The sequence below is a fragment of the Xyrauchen texanus genome, chromosome 10 (genome assembly GCF_025860055.1).
Source record: "Xyrauchen texanus isolate HMW12.3.18 chromosome 10, RBS_HiC_50CHRs, whole genome shotgun sequence".
Lineage (NCBI taxonomy): Eukaryota > Metazoa > Chordata > Actinopteri > Cypriniformes > Catostomidae > Xyrauchen > Xyrauchen texanus.
The window spans coordinates 40,967,939-40,994,316 of record NC_068285.1 but is presented as its reverse complement, the minus strand read 5'-3'; the positions used below and the strand labels follow the sequence as shown (position 1 = coordinate 40,994,316).

General features: G+C 39.1%; 1 protein-coding gene across 1 annotated transcript in view; it reads right to left on the bottom strand.

Moving 5' to 3' along the window:
• Nucleotides 1-25,953, bottom strand: part of LOC127650741 (melanocortin receptor 5-like) — a 64,001-nt gene extending 38,048 nt beyond the window's left edge. The window contains exons 1-2 of the mRNA XM_052136350.1: nt 25,761-25,953; nt 3,223-3,452 (exon numbers count right to left, since the gene is read on the bottom strand). The gene's annotated coding sequence lies outside the window, so the exon portion shown is untranslated. The remainder of the gene's footprint in view (nt 1-3,222; nt 3,453-25,760) is intronic.
• Between the last annotated feature and the right edge of the window lie 425 nt (nt 25,954-26,378).

Sequence of the window (26,378 nt, the reverse complement as noted above, 5' to 3'; positions counted from 1 at the left end):
GGTGAAGACAACATTTAATTTGATCTATAACAAATTAACAATTAAACTCCTGTGATATAAATGTTATAGAAATAAAACAGAAATTGTTTTAAATATAGACTATTAATTTTTGTTAATAGTGATGCGTATCAGATCCTGTATTTTGAATAAGATTGGTAAGCCTGTGATGAGATATGCTAGCTGGATAGCATCATTTACCAAAAGAGTGTAAGGATTGGTTGGCACGTTGGTTTTAAAGTTTGTCAGCACATACACAAAAAATACAAATAAAAAATTCAAAGCCTTCATAAAATGTATAACGTTATACCTTATAACCTATATAAGTAAAAGACTGTTCATATTAATTCAAAAAATTATTGATCATAATCATACAGTATTAATATAATTATATTAAATTGCATAATCATTGTTCATATTAATGATATAAGACAAACACATTGAGTTCCGTCGACCTGGTTAAAGTAAACTAACCTTTGTTTTTTGTGTGTGTTCCTTCTCTCTCAGAACTTTAGTGTTTTAACACTGCCAGACTGAGGTTATGGGGTTGGTTGGCACACATGCACATAACGTAATCATTAATTAACAAAAGTCATTAAAAATTTTGTGACATTGAATGTGTTGTTTTTATACCTAAGAGCCTGATTTTATTTGGCGTAGCTTAACGTTTGTTCCACCAAGATATTCAACAAGAATGAAAAGTGTGCCAACCATTGTATTTACATGGTATAAACATGGTACTGTTTAGGTACTTTAAGTGCTGTTAGTGAGTGTTTTTAAACTTGTTTGGTACACACACACACACAAACACACACACACACACACACACACACACACACACACACAAACTCAGAACATTCCCCTAAAGTTAGTATTTGGTTACCAATTTGAAACCTGTACAGAGCGTTCTCCAATGTGTTCTGTAATTTTTAGGATATATTTTTTATAATCTTCCCAGAACGTTGCAAGGAGGTTTGTATGACAACCTAAAAAGAACCTGTACAGAACTTTCTCTTGGAATCCCCTTTATGTAACAATAAACTAATGTTCCCAGAACATGGCAGGGAGTTTTTGGTGACAACCAAACGAGAACATATTCCAAGCTCAAACCTGTGGTAATTTTTACAAATAAAAAAGGTAAATCAAGGGCTTTAAAACCTGGTCGTCTTTCAATTATGGGCCAAGCTTTCAGTTTTTCACCTGTATAAAATCTGTTGTTATTAATGCCTTTAGACATTCCAAGAGATTAGTTAACTCTAGAACGAATATGTAACTTCACCCCTCTTTAATGCTGTATGTGAGTCAAAATAGACCCAGGGGAAATCTAGAGGAGTATCCTTCATAAAACGATGTATTTTTAACACTAAAGATAATTTTGTAAGCAATTGACATTTTTAAATAGTTTATGTATATGTTTTATTTAATTCTGAAGACTTTCAGTCACATTGAAAATGAAGTTCACACTTTTGGATGAGAGTCTAAAAAAGCCTGTCTAAAAGAAATATGGGCAATTTCCATGTTTGGTGGGAAAACATGAAGTGTCTCAACAACTACCCACGCAAACACATGCTGTACATATAAATACACTAGGAATAGGATTATGAAAAATAAATAAATAATTTTTTACAAAAAACTAAATTGTTATAAACTTGTAAAACTACAACCTTATGTACTCTATATTGCCATATGACACATATTTCTATTTTACTCTTCAATCAATCAATGTATTAAAAAAAATACCAGTGTTAAATGCACTGAATTACATAGGAAATATATAGGACCCACATATGCATTCAAGGGCTTGTCATGGAAATTCTCTACTATTTAAAATATATTCACCAAAATCTTACAAAAGTAAGTTCACATGATAAAAGACATTTTGATTGAGGAATACCTGGAGTGGCAGATCAAAACACCAATTTATGTAAAAATAAAAAATTTAATATCCATATCCATTCAAATTGATTGATGAAATGAATTTATTTATTAAATTTATTTTATTTCATTTATGAATTAATTTAATGTAAAGTTCTTTCTTTTAAATGCATTGATATTTTAATGAATTTTCAAGCTCAAATGAGTTTTTTAGTGTCTCTTATTGAATGTGCAGCCGTGATTATGTTCACGTTTATTATTACTGACAACTTTTAATACAAAAAAAAATAATAATAATTTGTTCTGGTTGCAATAAGAAAGGGGGCCCAGAGTGCAAAAGTGCCAGGGGCCCAAAAATATTTACAGATTATTTTTTTACTTAGTCTTAAACTTGAATAAATATTAATTTATCGCTAAATAATAAGACTATGTTTCCAATTAAGTTACAGATTTGTGGAGTTGTTTATGGTTTGAACACGTCACCCACCTCAGTTACCACTCCTAAACAAACATCTTTCATTCGAGCGTTTCACAAACGTTTTGCGAACCGATTCGACCGAATCATTAAAAAGCATCGATACTGTCTATGTAGCTCACTATGTTTTCAGCTGCAGTCACGTGGTGACTTACTGTACCAACACCCTCAATGTTTAGCATCACTATCCAAACGAAAACTATAATATAACCTACTGTACTATATGTCCATAAACGTGAAGATGAATGAGTCCAACAGATTTTCCATTTTGATCCCCACCCCATATGCAAACATCATTATGAGAAGAGATGATGAGATCAGTGTAAGTTTGTTTCTGTGTGCTCCGTTTAACAGCTATAGGACTATAGAGAAGTAGCCATAGCGGTTCCCGATCTCAAAAGAAACATTTCTGTCAGGAATTTCACGCTATCATAAAAATCAAAAGCTGTAAATAGTTATGAATAAACTGACAGGAAAGTTTAATTGAATTTGCGACATTCCTGAATCCTCCGAGATTTCAGCACTTGTCGGTGGACAGCGCCGCGTGAATGAGGGATTTGCATCCTTTCATTCATTGATTCATTCAATGCTTATGTCCAATGTATTTACACATATATGTATATAGTGTTCGCAGGCTTCATAACTAAATCCAGTATTCCATATCTCCCAGAGCTTTATCGCAATAAACGAGAAGGTGGTGCTTTTCAGCTTATGGTGTAGTATAGAAAACCAAATGCGCGAGTACATTTTCTACACCGCAATGCAAAACAAATATATGTTAGCAAAATGTTGCATAAGTTTCGTTGGGGAATGATGTAGCCCAGACATAGGCTCAATTGAAATGACAAAACAGAAGATGTTAAGTATTAACTCACTTGTTTGATGCAGTTCTGTATGCTCGGTCAGTGAACACATCTCAAAGCGCGTGCGCTTACTTCAGTCGAGCTCCGTTTATTCGCGCCTGCAGGAGGATGTTCGAGGATCCACATGAGGATGAGGCACTGCTGCATCAGATATATGAATATGCTGAGGTCGGGAACAGCGACAGCCCCACCTCCAGAGCTTCTGAAGATTTCAGAAAATCCCTCGACCACACACCACCATTCTAGTAAAAAAGAAAAAGAAAAAAGGGCTCTGTTTTAATAATGGGAATGAGAACTCAAAGTTTAGGTTAATTGTTTATATTGCAAGACATTTTTGAAAAATAAAGAATTATACTAAGCGTTTTTGTGTGTGTGTGTGTGTGTGTGTGTGTGTGTGTGTGTGTGTGTGTGTGTGTGTGTGTGTGTGTGTGTGTGTGTGTGTCAACTAAATTGAAAAAAATGAAAAAAAAATTAACATCTGGCTGCACATACCCCAATCTGCACTAACCTGTAATGCATACCTCAGGTCTTTAGTGACCCAGGACCTCATTCATTTTAATGGAGTTATGCCCACACCTCTTTAGTATAATTCAAACTTTCTCTTCTGAATAGTGTGTAAAAAAGGCAAAATTGCAACAACAACAAAAAAGTAGAATTAATAACTAATATAATTATATATAATTAATAACTTCTTAATTACCGATAGTGTATGGGTCATTAAAGACACTATAGATATGTAATAGTGTCGCTTTTTTGTTTTTGTGAGTTCATAAATTATATTTTTATGCTTATTTCATGTGTAAATAAATGTACCATCACCAGATACCTATTTCTTTGTTTAATAAGAGACAACTGAGTACCATATACAAATGATAACACATTGATTTTCTGTGTGACAATGGTGAATTGAAACATATTCATACAATATGTGTTTGACAGCAAGTTGTGTCTTGTGAAATTTCAGTGGTGAATAAGTTCTGTTCTATAGTTGTTGCATCATCTCTTTGATATATAAAAAATATTTATATGTGTATCAGAATATATTCTATTCTATGATTTCCAAATAGTTTTGAAAAGTTTTGAGAATTGGACACTATCTGGGAATGTAGTAGATCTGTTTGTGATAGACATACATGTTGGGTCACTAAAGACCAGAGGAATGTAATAATGTTTGACGAAACCCTGTGTATTTAAGGGTTAGCTAAAAGAGAAACTTTCTACACCACTAGTGGCTCCAAACAGAATTGCAAAATAATTTTTGTTTCCAAACAGATTTCCAAAACACTCTAGTTTCACCAGTTAGCACCTGCTGGAACATACTATAACTACACTACAATGCATTTTTCCATTTTTTTTATATTGATTAAAAACTACCTTAGACAGGAGTAATGTTGTATATTATTACTATTGTCATTGTTTGAAAAAAATGTTTTGTATTTTTATTTTATTTCCAATTAAATCTTTAACCGTGATGTCAAAGGTCCATTTTCACCCTTCATTACTCCAGTCCACTAAGAAAATATTGTGCCATGTAATCCATAAAAAATTATTGTATTTTCTGTGATATTATTGAAATATTTCTAATTTGTTGGAACAGTTTAAAATGCTGAGCCAACTATGTGATTTCTTTATTTTAAAAATGTCCAAAAAGACGCAAACCCCTCTACAAATTAAGCCGTCTGTTGAAGGCTATTCCATGCTATAGTGTCTTGAAAAAAGAACTGAAACAGGATCTCAACAGGATAGAGAGAGATGTGGACGGCCCAGATGCACAACAGCAAGAAGACAACAAATACATCAGAGTCTCTAGTTTGAGAAAACAGATTCCTCACAGGTCCTAAACTAGCAGCTTCAATGACCAGAACATGCCAAACGCAATGTTTCATCTACAACAGTGAAGAGAAGATTCTGGGATGTTGTCCTTTTAGAAAGAGTTTCAAAGAAAATGTCACAACTGAAAAATAAATGAGAAGAAAAGGGTAGTGTGTGCAAAAGAACTTAAAAGATTTAGAGTTAAATGGCTAGAAATGAGTATTATAATATATATATAATATATACATATAATGTTTTTGAAAATCAGTATTTATAAGTGTATTAATTAGTCATTCATAACATGATATAAGTTAAAATGCTCACTGGGACCCAACAGTCCCAGATGGGCTTAAATAATTGAAGGGTTAGTAAATGATGACAGACTTGATTTTTTGTGAACTGTTCCTTTGGGATGGAAGGAAGTATTTTAACATCTAAATTATACTGCTGTACATTAAACAATTACATTAATCACAATATGATTGTTTCCATTTTCTGAAATCATTTCTTATAATTTTGAAATCTCAATATTCTGCACTTCTAATTGGGTTGTTATTTTGGGCTGCCAGTCAAATCCTCCTGTTTACTTACTGGTATGATGTATGAAATCTGATTGATCATAAAGACATTCTAATGACACATTTCTGACTCAACAGTTTATCTTGTTTTCTAAATCAAAAATATTAAAGCAGAACTTTGAAGCCAATGCGTCTATCTTTATAACAGGCATTAGATTTTCTTCCCAGCTTTAAAAAAAAAAGTGACATACTGGCACCACAGATTCCAAAATCTAATGTTGTTCAGGTTCATCTGATATATATCAAAAGAGGTCTGTTGAGTGACAGATTAACATCAGGGTCAACATGTGAGAAACCGTGTAAACAGAACCCATGACTGTTTCATGAATTTGAACAAAAGGCGCATTGAGACAGCTGGGTGAGGAATATCTCTGTTACCACTGTCTGAACAAATTCCATTAAATCCCACAGAACTGTACGAGACAATGAGTGATGTTGGAAATTGAAGGGTTGTCTCAAGGGGTGTTCGATTACAAACTCATGTTATGCACGGTGATAAATGTCAATTATGATCATGGTTCTCAACAGGGTGTCTGCAACCAAAAAAATAAACCAGGACAAACTTGTATGATGGTGGTCACAAGTTTCATAGCTGCACCATATCTGCATAAGAATCTCTTGCTATAGATTCGTTCCTAAGAAGAAATGTTCTGGAATTCACGATGCATTTCACAGTACATTACATATTTCCCTGAGAACTGAGCCTTTGAAGCTATTTCAAAACCATCATGGAATCAGTTTTTATGTAGGTGAATGTTCAGGTCATATTTGACCCCAAAATGAAAATAAATAAATGAGAAATGATATCTTGATTATAGAAAATTAAGATTATTAGGACATTATAATGACAATAATGACAATAATTTTATTTTCACTCCAATTTAGTACCCCTCCCCCAATTCTCATTTAATTGTAACGTAAAAGTCATGAAATATTAGTGATTATTTACAAATCAAAGTAGTATTTGTTGTACTGCCCAACATTTACACTGATGGAAAAAAAAATGATTACTGAAATTTGTACTGTAGTACAAAAAAAAAAATTGGTAACACTCTAGCATTGAAGGAATAGTTCACCCAAAAATTCTCTCATAATTTTTAGAGGAATATTTCAGCTCTGTAGGTCCATATATTCAAGTAAATGGTGACCAGAACTTAAAAAAATACATAAAGTCAGCATAAAATTAATCCATAAGACTCCAGTGGTTAAATATATGTCTTCAGAAGAAACATATCTAAATTTAAGCCATTTTTTACAATCAATCTTCACTTTCACTTTCACATTCTTCATATTTTATTTATTTATTTATTTTATTGGTTCGAAATCCATTTGCATATCACCACCTACTGTTAGGGGCTTCCCAATTTATACCGGTCTGGTCACCATTCACTTCCATTTTAAGGACCTACAGAGCTGAAATATTCTTCTGAATATCTTAATTTGTGTTCAGCAGAAGAAAGAAAGTCAAACACATCTGGGATGATGTGAAGGTGAGTAAACGATAAGAGAATTTGAATTTTTGGGTGAACCATCCTTTTAATTATTTTTTACGTGTTATGTATAATTATTTGTAATTTATTAATTTTTAATTTACATTAAGTAACATAATAATGTATTAAGTGTTTTTAAAGGGGTTAATGAATTACTAAATTGTCATTTACAAATACATTATAAATCATTGATAGTCAGCTATAACAACATGCATTAGATGGTGACTTTCATCGAACACTTGCCAAAAAGTGATTTTAACTTATAAATAGGACTGTCGATTTAACGTGTTAAATTAGTGCGATTTATTTGATAAAAAATAACGCGTTAAAAAAATGTACGCAATTAATCGCCCCAGACCATAATAAGGAAGATTCCTTCCTGAAAAATACAAGCTTGTAGTACCACCTGTTTACCCCAGAGGGCAGTAAGTGAAACATCAGCTGTACGAGCAATGCGCAGTTTATACAGTGAAGAAAACAACCATTCAGCAGACAGAACAAACATGTGTTACATTCTTGTGTTCAAAACACTTGTAGCGCAAATCCGAACTAAGGGATCTCAATATGTGTTCTAAGTATTAAACTATATTTAACTTGACACAGTTACCTAAAAATTTTGTTTATGACGCAACGCACACGAGACGCTACACAAGCATGTCTGACGCAGGTGTTTATTGACGGGTCCTTAAACAATCCCTCATAATAAATCTCGAACTGATTGACAAATTCACTTGTGTAATGGATTGCTGTGAACTGTATGATTGACTTATGATCAATAATATGGTAGTAAACAATACATTGTATTCTAAAGCCGCTTTTTGTATTGTCTTATTAATGATTAACTCCTCTGCCACAAGAATGTAATACATTTTAATTATCTGAATATTTTTTATTATATATATATATATATATATATATATATATATATATATATATTAAATGTTTAAAGATAACTATGTATCATTATTTCATTATTATATATATTGAGTTATTGTTATATAAGGGGCTTTCTCAGCAAATATTTGTACATTCAATTAATCGTGATTAATTAATCGGGACACCATGTAATTAATTAGAATTTTTTTTTTTTTTATAGCTTGACAGCCCTAATAATAACATGTTATGAATGACTAATTAATACACTTATAAATACTGATTTTCATCAGAAACATAATATGTATCATAAACTCTCAATTTCAACTGCTTTTATTTTCAGAAAACTTAATATGTGTAAATATATATATGAACATAAAAAAGATTCACCAACTAAGACATAAACTGAACAAGTTTCACAGACATGTGACTAACAGAAATGGAATAATGTGTCCCCGAACAAAGGGAGTGTCAAAATCTCATGGACAAAGTAACAGTCAGTATCTGGTGTGGCCACCAGCTGCATTAAGTGCATCTCCTCCTCATGGACTACACAAGATTTGCAGTTCTTGCTGTGAGATGTTACCCCACTCTTCCACCAAGGCGCTTGCAAGTTCCCGGACATTTCTGGCGGGAATGGCCCTAGCCCTCACCCTCCGAACCAACAGTCCCAGACGCTGGCCATGGCAGAACACGGACATTCCTGTCTTGCAGGAAATCAGGCACAGAACGAGCAGTATGGCTGGTGGCATGTTCACACAGATGAGCAGGGACCCAGGGCATCTTTCTTTTGGTGTTTTTCAGAGTCGGTAGAAAGGTATCTTTAGTGTCCTAAGTTTTTATAACGGTGACCTTCATTGCCTACCGTCTGTAACCTGTAAGTGTCTTAATGACCGTTCCACAGGTGCATATTCATGAATTATTTATGGTTCATTAAAGAAGAGTGGAAAACATTGTGTAAAGCCTTTACAATAAAGATCTGTAAAGTTATTTGGATTTTACAAAATTATCTTTATAATATAGTGTCCTGAAAAAGGGACGTTTATATTAAAACCCGATGACCATAAAACAATCCTGAACTTTATGTACATGTGTTTCTAATGTTGGTCTAATGTTAATAGGTTTCTCAATTTCTTCATATATTTCCACTTTACATCAAGGTACACTTTCATAGGTTACTAATGTTGTTGACTAAGTGTTATTAAACATTCATAACATGTGAGTTAAAATGGCTAACTTTTTGTAATATTGCATGAAAGTCATCCTTTTAATACATGTTGTTATAATCGCAGATCAATGATTCATACAGCATTTGTAAATCAATTATTAGTCATAACCATTATACTATGTAAGCCCTTAAGAAAGGGAACATGTAATGTAAAGTGGTACCAAATATGACTGTTTTACAGTGACAACACAACTCATAAATAAAATATCAAAACACATTAAGGTAATAACAATTTCCATTATGCTTATGTTTCATTACAAAATGCAATGCAGAAATTACACTCTAGTAATAACAATCCAAAATGTCATTTTTTTATTTTTATTATTATTTATTTATTTATTTAATTTGCTTGGAAGGCAGTACTGTATTGGTATATTCTTTTAATTTGGGGGGTGAAATATGACTTAGAGATGATATCTTGAGATTCACCTATGTAGCACTTTCTATAGACATGGGACTGCAGAAAACAATTTTCTCTGCAAGCTGCAGTCCAAATGTGTTTTTGAACACCCTGAACAGGGACCATGAGCCTCGGAGTAATCAATCAGCATTTGCAGAGGCGTTCAAGTTGTAAGTGTGTCAGTCCGTAGAGCCCTCTAAATGGACTGCATGCAAAATGACTGATGGAACGTACCCTGCCTTATGATCTAAAAATACAAAGAAACCATTCAGATTTTAGCTCTTGTGAATGTGACAGTATAATTGTATACTTTGTGTGTTTTGGTGTGCAGACCTCAAAAAGCACTTTGATATTGTGGACTGCATGGACAACAACATACTCTTCTAATCACTTTACGTTGTCATATTCAAACCAGAACATCTTACCCTTTAGAGATAGATGTCTAAATCAATCTAAATATATTGTCTTAATAAATCTGCTAATGGATAAAAAAGTTTTTGACAATAGCACTGTTAAAGTCTCTGTCTCTATGCTCTCTGTTCTCTGAGGCACTGAGAAAGCTATTTTAAGTTTTCCCTAAGGCAAAAGAAGACCATTTCCTCCATTGATAACCTCTATTTCCTTTAGATTTGATTAGTCTCCTAATGTCTAAGAGATGGAGCACTATATTACACATAACTAATGAACTGCAGCGTGGCTTTCAGATGAGTTTGCATTGTATATCAATGTATGGTTCCTTTAAAATATCAGATCTACGTTGTGATAAGATCGCAGGCAGTAAATCAAAAAGTTTCTCCCTGACAAACGGCCTGAACATAAGTATTCATAAGAGTAATTAAATAAGCACACACTGTACCTCTGATTTAAACAAATGGAATAAGTCACCAAGAGCTACATTATTTTACCCAGTAAGTACAGTATCTGTACCAGTACCAGTACCAGTAAGCATTTGAGTAGATATCTGTGTAAGTTCTGGTAATAAATCTTAGACACACTTAGGTGAGCCACAGGGGCGGACTGGCCAAAGAAAGAACTGGGAGTTTTCCAGGTTGGCCGGCCGCGAAACAGGGGCGAACGGGGCCGAACAGGTGGCAATAAGCTGAAACAAGCCGCCGCGTTATGCAGAACGGGCCGCGGCTGGTTGAAGAGGGCCGCAAAACGGCACCACGATATGGCGAAGGAGGCCACGATATGCAGAAAAGAACAGGGACAGTATTGGCTGGTATTTTGATTAAAAAAAACTAAAAAATTTCAAATAGATAAATGCTTTATTATTTAAAAATATATTTTGCATTACATCCAAAACAGAGGTAAATCCATCAAAAAATGTGACTACTTCAGTATCTTTTTAATTATTTCAGAAATGAGTAATGGGGACACAAATGACTGAGATTGAACCATTAATGAATGATCTTTCACTATCATAAGAAATACAAAACACATAAACCTTGTCCCTACTATGCAGTGTTAGTCTTGTGACATATTCTATTTGAAATCATATTCTTCAGGTCAGTAAACTGAGTTCTTCTAAACTAAACTGTTTCAAATGCTAGCAAAAATATTGTAAATTATTTTGCTGTACCTTTACATGACATTTCCTCTGAACATAAGCAATGTATTAAACTGAAAAGCATCATGATACAAGTGACATCAGGCAATAGATCATTAAAACAAACACTGCTGTGTTGATGAAGCTGTCCAAAGCGTCAAAGAGGATTTCTGAATGTAAAATAAATGAAGCAAAACTGGTATCTGAAACATCACCAATATTGCTCATTAATGGATGGACTTTAACAACACACAGAGCTTAAATGTGTAATGTGATGTGATGTATTCTTAATAAAAACCAGCAGCTCTAATGAAGTGATTTGGGTGTGCATGAAACTGGCTGTTAGATTTAATCTGGGACTTAAAAAACATAAAAAATGTCTGATGCTCCAAACAGGAACTTTAGATGGCACAAATGTACTAACTTGTTTAAATGTCTACTAAATGTAAAAAAGGCCCAAATGTAAAGAACATTTGTTCCTAAAAGTAATTAAAGGCCCTAAATGTAATCAGACAGTTCTAAAAGAGAAATCGGAAACAGTAGGTTGATTTTTCTGTAGCTAAAATCGATCTGTGCTCACCGAAATTGGAAACACTGTCCCCAGCTGTACAGGCTGTATTATAAACTATAACCCTACATCCCAAACCTAAATTTTACCATCAGTAGAGTAAAAGTTTTATGTAAGATGGAAAATTTCAACTTCCGAATCGGGCTCTTCACTGATAATGAGAATGTGATTGCCTAGTTTCAACACGGGATCCAAACTCAGGTCTCCCATGCTGCTGATGCAACACGATTCCGGTTGCGTCACAAAGGAAAGGTAAACATGCTGGAGCTGATGCAAACATGTCCGATAGGAGATGCCGGTTGTCAGTACGTTGGCATAATGTGGCTGATCCTAGGGTACCGGAACTCTTGTAAACAACATGCCGACCTGCGACCTCCCATGTGATCGTGCTGATGTAATAACCTTTGACCCTAAATGTAATTGTCTTAAATATAATAAAGCTCCTAAATGTATTCAAGGGGTCTTAATGTAATGACTTTTGTGATTAATTAAATAAACAATGTCTCTAATAAGAATGATAATTTTGTCCTAAATGTAATTAAAGTTCTTAAATGTAAGAAATGTAATAAAATTTAGGACCAAAAGTGTTTGGAACTGTTATTACAATTACAGCCAATGGTTATTTCATGAAGTACTCATTAAAGTTATTACATTTAGACCCCTAAACTATATTTAGGGCTAAAAGTATTTATATTGAGTACCAAAGATTATTGCTTTTAAGGCCTTTATTGCATTAAAAACCCAATTTTATTACATTTAGGACCAAAGGTGTCAGGGCCCAGTGAGAGATGTAGGACTCAAACGCAGGTTAACATAAAAAGAGGGTTATTAATCTGAAGAGCAGAAAATAAAGCAGTCTGTAGGGGCTGAGGAAGCACACAATCCAGGGGCCAAGAGGATATGATCGCAGGCAGGCAAGGAAGGCTGATGTAACCCAAAGTCAACAGGCAGGGTGAGAGGGTAGAGCTGACAGTGGTGTAGAACCCAAGGGCCAGGGGCTGATAATTACGAGGATGGAACCGGGAACATCAAGGCCTGGGCAGGCAGAGTCAGACTGGGATCTGGCTCCCTCAGGAGTCTGAGACAGATAAAGCCAAAAACAGAGATTGACTTGGCAGGGAAAATTAGACAAGGAACAGGCTTACTCAGTGGCAGGCAGAAATCAGGAACTTGTAGGGCAGGAGAACCAGGCAGTACAGACACTAGCAAGGATATTAGGCAGAATAATTAAGAAGCTAACCTTTTGGAACAGCCATTGCTTCGGGAACATGCCTAGGATGTCTTACAATGCTGCCTCTGGAGGACGTTCATAGTTTTACAGAAAAAAAAAATATATATATATTTTTTTTTAATTTGTAAGTTAACATTGCCATTACCGTCTAGGTTACGTATGTAACCTCCGTTCCCTGATGGAGGGAACGAGACGTTGTGTCGAAGAAGTGACTCTAGGGGTCCAATTCAAATCACGCCATGCGCTGAGCCGTGTACGTGCACTGCTGACACAAGAGCGGGCAGGTATTTCACGTGCAAAGGCGACCAGTTGTGTCAGACTGCATGTACCCTTCCCCAATGCCCCATAAAAAGTTGTCGGAGTCCTTTTGGTTACCCTAAGCAGGGGAACAAGGTGACGCTTGCCAACCTGGGAACGGGCCGAGCCTAGCCGGGCCTCTTTTCTCTCTATGTTTCCCGCATAGAGCCAAATGGCTGGGGCCCTTACACGCATCGTGGGAAGGGGGTCTTACCCAGTTTCCTATTCTTTCAGGGGGCAAAGACCCTGCGGAGACCACACTTGCCTAGGAAAGGGAGGTAAAGTGGCGAAATACGTCACAAGGGCCACTCAGGTCACATGTGGAAAAAATGGCGTGGTGGTAGATCCAGCCTCAAGGAGGGGGAAGTTGGAACTGGCATGGCAACAGGAGGGCAGCTGGAACTGCCTTAGGGAGACGCGGGTCAACTCGCAAGGGGACCGTACCGCGGAAAATACACACAGGAGGAGTCCATGCAGGAGTCCCGACCTGCGGAGCACCTATTCCAGAACAGGGTAGATCTGAGTACCCGCAGTGGATTGGGTCAGCGATATTCCCCCGCCGAATTGTGGACCCATAGGGCTAGGGAGGAGTCATCCAGGGATCCGAATAGACGGAATCTCCTGGGAGAGAAAGCACACAGTTTTACCTCGACCGAGAGAAAGGGCGCTAGGTGCAAGCGATTTCTCAGGCTCGGACCTGAGAAAACACAGGACGATACTGACTCAACCCTGAGACTGTAAAATATTGCAAAGGTATTGGGTGTTGCCCAAATGCTGCTCTACATATGTCTGTCAGGGAGGTGCCCCTGGCCAGTGCCCACGAGGATGAAACACACCTTGTTGAATGTGCTCGGACCCGCAAGGGGGGAGGCACGGCCTGGGTGTGAAAGGCCAATGAAATGGTATAATGAAACAGAGGCTATTGTTTGGAGACAGCATTCCCTTTCCGCTGTCCACCAAAGCAGACAAAGAGCTGCTCAGAACGTCTAAAGCTCTTCATGCGGTCCACTACCTGGTCTATGAAGGGTGTGGTAGAAACCTTGGGCACATAGCCCGGTCGCGGTCTTAGGATCACATGTGTGTCTGCCGGACCGAACTCCAAGCAAGTGTTGCTAACAGAGAACGCTTGCAGGTCCCCGACCCTCTTGATGGAGGCGAGCGCGATCAGCAGGGCAGTCTTTAGAGAGAGGGCCCTGAGTCCAACTGATTCTAGCGGCTTGAAGGGGGATCTCTGAAGGCCCGTGAGGACCACTGAGAGATCCCAGGAGGGGAACAGGCTTGGCCGGGAAGGATTTAACCTCTTCAAGTGGAAGGGGACAGCCTCCCCTCCAACCTCTCCTGCAGGAATAAGAGTACTGACCTAACTGCGCACCTCTGTGGGTCTTCAGCCCGGAAAGAACACCAATCTGCGAACAAGTGCCACTTCAGGGCGTAAAGTTGCCTGGTAGAAGGGGCTCTGGCTTAGCTGATCGTGTCTACGACGGCAGGTGGTAGACTAGCTAGATCTTCCGCGTCTCGTCCAGGGGCCAGACGTGGAGGTTCCAGAGGTCTGGGTGCGGATGCCAGAGCGTGCCCCGTCCCTTAGAAAGAAGGTCTTTCCTCAGGGGAATTCGCAAGGGAGGGGCTGTCGTGAGGAGTACGAGGTCCGAGAACCAGGCCCGGATGGGCCAGTAGGGAGCCACTAGGGTGACTTGTTCCTCGTTCTCCCTGACCTTGCACAGCACCTGTGCAAGAAGGCTCACTGGGGGAAATGCGTACATGCACAGCAGACAGGAGGCAAACAGGTCTACCTGGGCCAAATTGTTCCCAAATCAGCTGAACCGACTGGGTGAAGCCTCCACTCTCTGCCGGGCCAGCGTTCTTGTGACAGCGCGTCCGCTACCACATTGAGGTCGCCGTGGATGTGAGTGGCACTGACTTGAGTCGCTGCTGGCTCCAAAGGAGGAGACGACGGGCAAGTCGTGACATGTGGCGGGAGCATACGCCGCCTTGGCGATTTATGTACGCTACCGCGGTGGTGCTGTCTGACCTGACTAAGACATGTTTGTCTCGAACTAATGGGAGAAACTTCTGCAGGGCAAAGAAAACAGTCAGCAACTCTAGGAAATTGATGTGCCAGCGCAGCGGGGCCCCGTTCCAACGACCCGCGGCTGCGTGCCCATTGCACACGGTGCCCCAACCCAATCTGGAGGTGTCGGTCGTGACCAGGATGCATCGGGACACCTGCTGCAAGGGCACTCCTGCCCGCAAAAAGCAGAGGTCTGTCCAGGGTTTGAATGTTTGGCGGCAGGCGGGGGTGATCATTACCCGGTGCATGCCATAGCGCCATGCTCGTCTCAGGACTAGAGTCTGAAGCCAGTGCTGAAGCGGTCTCATATGCATCAACCCCAGCGTGGCTAGGATGCCATATGCCCCTGGAACCTCTGGAAAAGTTTTAAAGGGACCGTTGTGCCTGGCCTGAAGGTGGCGAGGCAGTCCAGTACTGACTACGCACGCTCGCTGGTGAGACAAGCTAACATTGAGAGTGAGTCTAACTCCATGCCGAGAAAAGAGATACTCTGAACCGGGGTGAGTTTGCTCTTTTCTCGGTTGACCTGAAGCCCCAAACGGCTGAGGTGCCTGAGCACCTGGTCTCTGTGAGTGCATAGTAACTCTCGGGAGTGGGCCAGAATGAGCCAGTCGTCGAGGTAATTGAGTATGCGGATGCCGGCTTCTCGGAGCGGGGCAAGGGCTGCCTTTGCGACTTTCGTGAAGATGCGAGGGTACAGAGACATGCCGAAGGGAAGGACTGTGTATTGATATGCCTGAACCGTAGGAAGGGTTGGTGTCGAGCCAGAATTGAGACATGAAAGTACGTGTCTTTCAGGTCTACCGCTGCGAATCAATCTAGATGCTGGATGCAAGTTAAGATGTGTTTTTGCGTGAGCATTTTGAACGGGAGTTTGTGCAAGGCCCGGTTGAAAACTCGCAAGTCCAAGATCAGTCGTAAGCCGCCACCTTTCTTGGGTACGATGAAGTAAGAGCTGTAGAAACCCTTCTTCATCTCGGTTGGAGGGACAGGCTCTATCGTGTCTTTGAGTAAATGAGTAGTGATTTCCACGTGCAGGGATTTGGCATGTTCGCCGTGTACTGCGGAAAAGTGGACACCCGTGAAAGGGGGCGGGGCCTGGCAAACTGAATTGCGTAACCGAGTCGAATGGTCCGGGCCAGCCAGCATGATGGGTTGGGAAGTGAAAGCCACTCATCCAAGCTCGGACGTGTCCCGAGGCTCTGATGCTGAGAAAAGTCTCGAAGCACTTACCTTGCTCCGCACACCCGGCAGTGTCCAGGCGTGTCCAGCAGCGCTGTAGGCTTTGGCCATCAGTGAAGACTTTGTCCTACAGGCCTTGGAGGGGAGTACAGGGCGACCCCGCCAGGTGGTAGGGTTTTCGGGACACAGGTGGAGCGCAACAGCCATGTCCACCTGGGGAATCGCCGTGTACCTGTGGGCCGCTCCGTCATCGAGGGTAGCGAGAGTGGATGAGCCAATGGCATTGTGACGTGTGGAGAGGGGTTCCCTCCATGCAGACGTCAGCTCATCATGTACTTCCGTGAAAAACGGGACCGGGGGGTGGCTGTGAGAGGCGCGGCGCCCCCAGGAACCAGTCATCCAACCGCAATGGCTGTGGGGAGGACGAAGGGTTCCAGTCTAGCCTCACGCTGGCGGCGGCCCGGGCAAGCATATCGGACATCTGCGCATCAGCCTCAGCCTGGGTGTGCTGGCCCGAAGGCGGCAGCCCAGGGGAGTCATCAGTGTCAGACGCCGCGCTCTCCGATGCAGCGGCGAGCTCATCCACCTCGAGCTCTAGACGATAGGCAGGCTGGCTGTAAGGCAAGCCGCTGTCGCCTCGAGCACGGACGGAAGTCAACGAGTGTGCCGGGGGGCGGGTGGTCCGAGGGGGCGTACCATCGCCTCCATCGTATTGCTCTTTTAGAGGAAATAACTCTTTTAGAGAAAATCACTCTTTTATAAAACTCTTTTAGTTTTTTTTGTGCTGTTGAAGCACCCAGGGGCAAACTGCACTGCCGTGCAGAGAAGGAAAGCTGCTGAAGTGCGCCGTAGATCCAACAGCAGGCAAGCATCAGAGGTAACAGGAACAGGTGTGTAACTCGCAGCTGACTGCAACACGACCATCGGCTCCGAAGAACATTTCTGAATGAACTCAACGTATTTCTCCGCTTTTATACCCGTATGTCCGGGGCGGGGTATGCAAATACCGTCTGCCTAATTCCCATTGGCCTTTTTTCATTGATCAGAGGCATATTCGGCACTCAAGAGAGACCCCTAGTGTCGCTTCTTCGACACAACGTCGAAGTGAGCGACAGATGGGGAAATACAGTTATGAATGGATTAAAATACATTTTTGCTTTTTACTAAACATGTATTACTTTTTGTACCATTAGCAACCTAAGTCATTATTTTTTCCACTGAATTATTCTGCGGATGTTTACTGACCATGTTATATGACCATAGTGCTGAGCTAGCCTTTGGAACACTTTCAGACTACCAATTACAAGTATACTAGAGAATAATACAAAAGAGAAACATTTTAATTAAACCACCTTCCTTTTCTCTTTCAATTAAGCTTTGTTCTTTTTCCACATTTAGTGGCATATGCCCTTAAAAATAAAAAAGTAATTTGCACATTACACTTAGAAACAAACTTCAGACATTTTGCACTGAATGCATTTTGCACTAAATTTCTTAAACCTAATTAATTAGTTCATCTGCTAAATAGCTAAAACGTCAATGAATTAACAACTAATTTAATTTAAACTCTAATAATGATGACAGAGGATCATCGTCCATGCACAGAATCATTTGCTGGTTAGATATAAGTTAAATTAGAAACTTGTACATCAAGCGCACAATATCAGAGTAATTGGCCTCCTGTAAAAAATTGTAAGAGACTCAAAAGATCCTGGAGGAAGTTGATCAAATGACTTCAGCGTATTACAACATAGCACAGCAAAGGATTACTGGTATAATTAATTAGCAGTTGTGCTGACCGCTGATTAGAAGCTTGACAGCAGGGAAGAGAAAACAAGAACGCATGAATGCTAATAGAGGATTACAGTTTTTCTCAGTCGCTTTGGTACATTTCTCAGATCAGAATTGAAATTCTCAAAACTACCTGTTCAATCTTCACATCATTGTGTCACTTGTGCACATCAAAAAAGCAATTTCTCATTTCTTTGAACAATTGCAAATTGCTTTGGTACATCCATGCAAATGATTATGTACAATTATCTGCTGTTTCCTACATTATCAATTGCTTATGTCATGTTGATCAAAATGTATTATAATGGGTCTCTGTTGAATAGTCTCACCCCCCACAACATTTAGGCATTAGTTCATAGCATAAGTCTTTACATGCAAAATGGTTGAACAAGTTGTCATAATATGTCAAGCATATTTCTGCAAATTTCCATTAGACTTTTTTTCTAAATCTGTCCTGAATTGGTAAATTGCTCCCAGGTGAATCATGATTTTCTCTAACGAAGGTGCATCTCATGAACCATCAACTGGTACGTATATTTATAGCAGAGCACAATACAATGTTACAATGTCTGACAATGGAAGGACAAGGAATTGGACGGGGTCAACAGCCAGAGAGAAGAAGAAGAGGAAGAGGAGTGAGGCTGCGTGGCGGAGGAGTTGGGAGGCAAAACAGAGGAAGAGGCAGAAGAGGCCTGAGGACATATGTGTGTTCCTGATGAGATAAGAGCATCACAAAATGCATGTAATTCATTAAACTCATTTTGTGTCTTCTGGATATAGCGTATAATGGAATTGGAACCAAGTGAACCACCGCACAGCTTCATCTACATGGATGAGGCTGGCTTCAACCTAACGAAACGCAGAAGGCTTGGTCGATATATCATCGGCCACAGAGCTACAGTTCATATGCCAGGCCAACGGGGCGTGAACATAACCATGGGTGCTGCTATCTCTGAGAATGGTGTGCTAACGCATATTCCCATTATTGGGCCATACAATACAGAGCGTCTTGTCAACTTTTTAGACACTCTCTACAGGGATCTCATCCCTGAACAAGAGAGGGGTCAGATTGGAGATGACCTGCCAAAGTAGGTGATAGTTTGGGGAAATGTCAGTTTCCATCGCTCCAACATCATCAGGCAATGGTTTGCGGCTCACAACAGGATGTTGATGGAGTTCCTCTCACCCTACTCCCCATTCCTTAACCCCATTGAGGAATTTTTCTCAGCATGGAGATGGAAAGTATATGATTGCCAGCCACATACACAGATGACCCTTCTGGCTGCCATGGATGCAGCGTGTGATGACATCACAGCAGATGCTTGCAGAGGCTGGATAAGACACTCTGAAAGATTCTTTCCACGCTGCATCACAAGAGAAGATATTCATTGTGATGTGGATGAGAATTTGTGGCCCAACAGACAGGAACGTCAGGAGGTGTAGGAAGACTGCACTGTAATTCCTACAGCACTGTATGTACAGTTTTCCCTAAGGAGATTGTCCTATGTTCACATTTCTACTTTTGTTTTTTGCTGTCTTTTCCTTTCTGTATCGCAATTACATGGTCTGCCAACAAATTACAGTACAAACAGTAAAAGAGTAAATGTGAATCTTGTCCAGTCTCTTGCAATCAAACTCCCACATACACTAAGGTGTAACCTACACTTTACAATAATTGTCATCAAAACTTTAGTCATAGTTTACATCAGAACATCCCTCCAGAGCACACTGTTATATTGACAACATGACTAAGCAATTTGTCTTATCCGTACACAATGACACAAAGACTTGTCATTCTGATGGCACTGACATGTTCATTTACACAGATATTTACTTTTGAGAGATGAACTAAAAATTTTGAGCAAGAGACTGGCTTTTGCAGGTATTCCATGGTGTTTTGCTATTTGTACGAATTGTTTTGAGAAATGCACTTACTGTTTTGCAAATGTCGAGGATGATTCGAGAAATGTACCAAAGCGACTGAGAAAAACTGTAATTGCTGCTTTCATGAGATTTCTTTTTATTTATATCTGAAGGAGAAAAGTCTATTTCTTTTTGCAAGGCTTGAAGCAAATTATTGTATCTTTATTGTTTTCTGTATATGTGCAGAAATGACAGCACTAGGGGGCAAAATGAAACATTGTATGACAGACAGACAGACAGATAGGACGGATGGACAGACAGACAGATAGGATGGATGGACAGACAGACAGACAGACAGATAGATAGATAGATAGATAGATAGATAGATAGATAGATAGATAGATAGATAGATAGATAGATAGATAGATCAGATGGAGGGATGGAGTGATAGATAGATAGACAGACAGACAGACAGACAGACAGATAGATAGATAGATAGATAGATAGATAGATAGATAGATAGATAGATAGATAGATAGATAGATAGATAGATAGATAGATCAGATGGACGGACAGACGGACAGAGTGATAAATAGACAGACAGACAGACAGACAGACAGACAGACAGACAGATAGATAGATAGATAGATAGATAGATAGATAGATAGATAGATAGATAGATAGATAGATAGATAGATAGATAGATAGATAGATAGATAGATAGATAGATAGATAGATCAGATGGAGGGATGGAGTGATAGATAGATAGATAGACAGACAGACAGACAGACAGACAGACAGACAGACAGATAGATAGATAGATAGATAGATAGATAGATAGATAGATAGATAGATAGATAGATAGATAGATAGATAGATAGATAGATAGATAGATAGATAGATAGATCAGATGGACGGACAGACGGACAGAGTGATAAATAGACAGACAGACAGACAGACAGACAGACAGACAGACAGACAGACAGACAGATAGATAGATAGATAGATAGATAGATAGATAGATAGATAGATAGATAGATAGATAGATAGATAGATAGATAGATAGATAGATAGATAGATGGATGGATGGATGGATAGATAGATAGATCAGATGGACGGACAGAGTGATAGATAGATAGATAGATAGATAGATAGATAGATAGATAGATAGATAGATAGATAGATAGATAGATAGATAGATAGATAGATAGATAGATAGATAGATAGATAGATAGATAGATCAGATGGATGGAAGGAGTGATAGATAGATAGATAGATAGATAGATAGATAGATAGATAGATAGATAGATAGATAGATAGATAGATAGATAGATAGATAGATAGATAGATAGATAGATAGATAGATCAGATGGAGGGATGGAGTGATAGATAGATAGACAGACAGACAGACAGACAGACAGACAGACAGACAGATAGATAGATAGATAGATAGATAGATAGATAGATAGATAGATAGATAGATAGATAGATAGATAGATAGATAGATAGATAGATAGATAGATCAGATGGATGGACAGACGGACAGAGTGATAAATAGACAGACAGACAGACAGACAGACAGACAGACAGATAGATAGATAGATAGATAGATAGATAGATAGATAGATAGATAGATAGATAGATAGATAGATAGATAGATAGATAGATAGATAGATAGATCAGATGGAGGGATGGAGTGATAGATAGATAGACAGACAGACAGACAGACAGACAGACAGATAGATAGATAGATAGATAGATAGATAGATAGATAGATAGATAGATAGATAGATAGATAGATAGATAGATAGATAGATAGATAGATAGATAGATAGATAGATAGATAGATCAGATGGACGGACAGACGGACAGAGTGATAAATAGACAGACAGACAGACAGACAGACAGACAGACAGACAGACAGACAGATAGATAGATAGATAGATAGATAGATAGATAGATAGATAGATAGATAGATAGATAGATAGATAGATAGATAGATAGATAGATGGATGGATGGATGGATGGATGGATGGATGGATGGATGGATGGATAGATCAGATGGACGGACAGACGGACAGAGTGATAGATAGATAGATAGATAGATAGATAGATAGATAGATAGATAGATAGATAGATAGATAGATAGATAGATAGATAGATAGATAGATAGATAGATAGATAGATAGATAGATAGATAGATAGATAGATAGATCAGATGGACGGAAGGAGTGATAGATAGATAGATAGATAGATAGATAGATAGATAGATAGATAGATAGATAGATAGATAGATAGATAGATAGATAGATAGATAGATAGATAGATAGATAGATAGATCAGATGGATGGAAGGAGTGATAGATAGATAGATAGATAGATAGATAGATAGATAGGTAGATAGATAGATAGATAGATAGATAGATAGATAGATAGATAGATAGATCAGATGGACGGATAGATAGATAGATAGATAGATAGATAGATAGATAGATAGATAGATAGATAGATAGATAGATAGATAGATAGATAGATAGATAGATAGATAGATAGATAGATAGATAGATAGATAGATAGATAGATAGTTCAGATGGACGGAAGGAGTGATAGATAGATAGATAGATAGACAGACAGACAGACAGACAGACAGACAGACAGACAGGGGCCGTCATAATTATTCATTTCACATTGATTTCATTGTTGTTTGCTCCTCTAGGAAACCAGCCCATGTGGTCGTTTTCTCAGAATTTCAGCTTTCATGTATTTTCAAGGTCCAGTGTCCTGCAGGGGAAACTCATCAGACTCTCATGAGAGAGAGTCTCAGTTCTCCGCTAGATTAGCGCACGTTGATAAACCCCACAGGCAGAAAGCAGACTGAGAATGTGCCTCGTAACTGTTTAACAACAGTCAGCTGATGGGGATGGGGATGGGGCATTGGTTCTTTCTTTTCTTTGTTGTAAGGAAGGATTGAAGAAATACTGTATGTGTTGACCTCCTGTGACCCAGCAATTAATTTTTGTTCTCTGTTGAGACTGTGCATTTGTTTTCAATAACTCTGAGACCATACATAACAGAGTTCTGATAGCATAGGACGTCTTGTGTTTTGCAGAGATCCCAAATGTTCAGGGTTTTGGGGTTGAAAATAAAAGGCTAAAGCATTTTATGGATAGAGGAACAGTATGTAGTCTATATTTCATAATTGTATTTGATTTTCAAACTCTTTCTTGTAAACAAACATCTTAGGAAAACTGTAGTGAGTCTTTAAAGCAGAGTATGTTTGTCTTTTACAATAAAGACATTTATTATATCGCAATTGCTGCATATGATTTTCAGCTGTTGGGCACTACAGGTGAGCAGGTAAATAAAACTATTCCAATGTGCCAAGTTATTACTCTCATTATATACAACATCTGTTGTATTACAGCAGGCCGGCCCCAAAAATGCGTGTTAATATTCAAATTGGACAATATAGTAAAGTAATTGTGAAATAAATCAAGAAGTAAATACTATCTAAAATAATTCTGTAATACCTTGGTAACACTATACAATAAGGTTGTATTGTAAATTATATTATTTTACATGAACTAACAATGAACATTACTTATACAGTATTTACTAATCTTGGTTTATATTAATTTTATCATAAATGCATAAATGAAAGTTGTATATGTATACATTAGTAACAATGAACAAGTCTATCTTTATAAATGAACATTAACCAAGATTAATAAATGTTGTAAATATATAATGATATGTATGATATAAGTGTGTGTGAGAAACATATAAATATTTTAGTCCTTTTTTTACTATAAATCTCCTCTTTCACTTTCACATTCTTTTGTTTTTGGTGATTCACATTCTTTGTTTCTATCGCCACCTAATGGGCTGGGACTAGAATTTTCAATAAAAAAGGACTTACATATTGAACTTTTTGTTTTTTTAAATGGCATGCACAGACCTTGACAATTGGTACATAAAACCTGGTTAACAATCAATAAATTGATCATTTTATTAGAGAAACAAACTCCTAACTTACATCCTAAAAAACAAGTTACCCACTATGATTATAAAATTAACCACAAAACTGTACATAAAACCATGCAAACAACCAAACATCCATCCATCTTCAACCGCTTATCCGAAGTCAGGTTGCAGCTCCAGCAGGGGGACCCAAACTTCCCTATCTCTAGCCACATTAACCAGCTCTGACTAGGGGACCCCAAGGTGTTCCCAGGCCAGTCTCTAAGGGAGAAGCCCGCCACCCTTCTGAGGAAACCCATTTCGGCCACTTGTATTCGCGACCTAGTTCTTTTGGTCATGACACAGCCTTCATGACCATAGGTGAGGGTAGGAACGAAAATTGACCGGTAGATCGAAAGCTTTGCCTTTCGGCTCAGCTCTCTTTTCGTGACAATGGTGCAATAGAGCGAATGCAATACTGCCCCCGCTGCCCTGATACTCTGGCCAACCTCCCGCTTCATTGTCCCCTCACTCATGAACAAGACCCCAAGGTACTTGAACTCCTTCACTTGGGGCAATACCTCCTTCCCTACCCGGAGTACGCACTCCATTGGTTTCTTGCTGAGAACCATGGCCTCAGATTTAGAGGTGTTAATACTCATTCCAGCCGCTACACACTCGACTGCAAAGCGATCCAGTGAGAGCTGAAGGTCACAGATCGATGCTGACATGAAGACTACATCATCTGCAAAATGCCCAGCCCGCCGAACCGCACCCCTTCGCCACGACTACGCCTCGATATCCTGTCCATGAATATCACAAACAGGATTGGTGACAAAGCGCAGCACTGGTGGAGACCAACCCCCACATGGAACGAACTCGACTTCGTGCTGAGGACCCGGACACAGCTCTCGCTTTGGACGTATAGGGATTGGATTGCCCTAAGAAGGGACCCCCCCACTCCGTACTCCCTGAGCACCTCCCACAGTATCTCCTGGGGGACCCAGTCATACGCCTTCTCCAGATCCACAAAACACATATAGACCGGATGGGCATACTCCCAGGCCCCCACAGTCAAACAACCAATCAATGCAAACATATTAGTTATGCCCAAGTGCATGCTGGGAAGAGGTTGAATGGAACAGCCAAATAAACGTTTTGTGTGTGTTGGTTCAATTAAAAAAGAATCTTAGTATGTTGAAATAAAAAAAGCTGCATTTAGATGCACTGTTTGTGCTGAAAATCTACAATAATCATGTCAATCTTTTTCTAATTCCTAAAGGTACACCTGGAAAGAGGTGTCATGTCAATTCAGACTGAGGGGGCATTGAGCCAAGAGGATTTTTAATGGATTATTTGAACTTCCAAAAACATGTACCTTCGATAACTAAAATATATGTGGCAGAAATCTTTATGTACATGTCTAAACTTTGTCAATCCATGTCCAATTGAGTGACATATGTTCCACTATATATGCGGCGTCCAGTGCTGATTCATCCGCATGTTTTCAATTTCTGATCTCCAGTGTTTTCACCTGCATCTGTGTATTCTTAGCGGGTAATGTGATGTTTAAAATATTAAATTTGTAAAAAAAATTCAAAAATTCAAAAATGTGTGCCTTTAAAGTGCCAATGCTTAACAGAGTTGAGATAGTGCCTCACCTGAGTATGTAGATGGCATGAAGCGATGGTCAGAGGTACACATAAATGGTCCGTTTGAATCGCTCGTTTCCGTAGATTTTACATTGTGTCTCGAGACCAGTGTTAGGAATATTTTGGATCTAGTCGCAATCTCCAATTCCCCAGTCCCGTCTTTCTATGTTCGTGCCCAGTGAGGTGCAGTCGTGAGTCTGAGTCTCTGTAGACTTCGCGAAGGAAATAGAAAGAATGACACACACACACACACACACACACACACACACACACACACTCTGTCTGTATTCAATCTATTCAGTGTTTATTAGAGCAAGCATGTCATGTCATAGGAAAGCGGTAATAAGGCCTAAGGTCAAGGGGGAGAAAATGGGTGTAGAGGCCATATACAGATGTTCCAGCCGTGATTGCGTTACGGTTGACTTTGTGGATGGGTGTGACCTTAATCAGATCACAGAAATAAGTATGCGGAACATGATAAAGAGGAAAAGAAAAACAGTCAGCAGTTGCTAAATATATTGACTCACTATCGTGCTCACTGCAGCCTGCATCTGGGGTCAACAGATCATACATGGGAGGCCAAAAGACACGTACACAGAGCAGAACAATATGTACAACATTACATTT